Consider the following 2,034-nt stretch of genomic DNA (forward strand, 5'->3'; position numbering starts at 1 on the left):
CCTGAACCATTGCTCCCATGGGACCCTCCCAGCCACGCCGGTGGGCAGCCCCTTCTCTGCCTGCTCCAGGCAGCTCGGGGCCAGGACCATGGTGACAAGGACCGTGCGCTGGGCTGGAGCAGGCAGGGACAAGGTCGCTCCTCACCATGTTGTCTGGCACTGTGCACTCCTGCTTGCAGCTTCGCGCCTGACTGGCAGCTTCGTGCGCTGGAAACCACCCTCTCGAGGTACCTCTGACCCAGGGGGCTGCAGGGAGCGGGGGTTGCTCCCTGCAATCCTGGCCCAGACCAAGCTGGAAAAGGAAACCTCAGGGCTGAAAGGGAGATGTTGCCTTGTCCACAGCCGGGTCCCACCAAGGCCATGAAGCCCACTGAGGCCATGGCAGCAGGCAGTGGAAAGAGTCGAGGGCAGATGCTGCGGACCCCGGGGTGGAGGGACCACCATGCACGGCAAGGGACATCCTGTGCCGCCACTTCTCTGGTCTTAATAAAAGAGAGAGGAAGGGGAAAAGGGAGATTATTCCCGTTTGGTGAGAACAAAATCCCGGGAGGTTAAGGGATGTGACCCAGGAGACAAAGCAGCAAGTGGCAGAGAGGTCCCTGCCGCAGGGATGCCAGAGCATCTCCCCAGCTCCAGCCATGCGGGAGGCTGCTGACTCCTGCTCCCCCAGCACTTCCCTGGCACCTTTCCCACGCTGATCCCCAGCAGCAGATGCCAAGCAGCACGGCGATCAGTTCTAAGGCTAGAGGTTTTGTTTCCAGGCAGTGAATTATTCATCCCCAGCCTGACATCCCAGCCCCATTGCTCCTCTACCCACGGCAGCAGCTGGGGTTGCAGAGAGGCAATTACGATAATGGAAGGAGGCGAAGCCAGACTGACCTGGCTCCCTGCACAGTGCAGCACAGCCAGTGTCAATTTAACATGCAACGATGCCAGCACAGCAGGACAGCCGCCATGCTTGGGCAAGGAGACACAAATTACTGCTGCTTTTATGGTGTTTCATGCCTGAGAGCTGGCACTGGGGAGCCAGTCTCCCCCAACCCCATCTCCAGAAGTGACCGCTGGCCACCCAGCATCACCCCACCATGGGAAGCAGAGGTTTGGATTTGTGCCCTGCTGAGGATATTCATCTGTCGTTTCTTTAACCCTTTTTTGAGGGCACATACACTAACTCACACAGAGTTTTCAAGCCTGAAACAAGCCTGTTCTGCGCTGTGTGGAAAAGCACTTCCCTCTGTTTGCCATGAAGCTGTAACCTGGCCTTCATCTCATTCCACACTGAGCCTGCTTCTTCCCTAGTCTGTCAGTGCTGATGTACCTGTAAACACCTTTCATGTTGTTCTTCACGTCCCTCGACAGATCCAGCTCCAGGGGGACTTCAGCTTTCTCTTTTCTCTGGTCATGGGAGCTATGCCACCACCAGAGCCAGCCCAAGCCCCCCAGCTGTAACAAGCCAAGGGACATGCGCCTATGAAACTGAAATCTTACTTAAAAAGCAGAGGAAACCATGGGAATACTATAAACATTTTATTTATTGTTTTCAAAAAGACAGGAAAATAATCTAGATCATTTATTTATAATTTTTTTTAATAAAAACCTTTACATAATCCTCATGCACAAAGACCTTCAATGAGCCAATGCAAAGTGGCGCCAGGCAGGCTGGAAGCTGCTGCGAGCAGTGGCTGGCTGGCTGTCGCAGGAGGCGCAGCTGCAGTAACCCTGAAATCAGAGCAGACCAATAGACAGCTTTTTTTCTTCTTCCAAAAATAGTCAGTTTCTAAACACAGCAAGAGTAAAGACTGTACACACCAGAGCACATTGACACAGTCAGCTGTTCGCATGTGGGGTGTTCTTACATTGGATGGCAACTCCGCTACACAGCAAACACAGAGGACAGCGTGCGCCAGGCAGCACGCGCCCGTCGAGGGGCTGCCTGGGCAGCTGGGCACTCGCACATGTGGCAGGGTGGCTGCAGGTACCCCTCCCCACGCGGGCAGCCATCCTGCGTGCGGCGGTAAAGAGGCACTCCGAAGT

The sequence above is a fragment of the Fulmarus glacialis genome, unplaced genomic scaffold (genome assembly GCF_000690835.1).
Source record: "Fulmarus glacialis isolate BGI_N327 unplaced genomic scaffold, ASM69083v1 scaffold2422, whole genome shotgun sequence".
Classification (NCBI taxonomy): Eukaryota; Metazoa; Chordata; class Aves; order Procellariiformes; family Procellariidae; genus Fulmarus; species Fulmarus glacialis.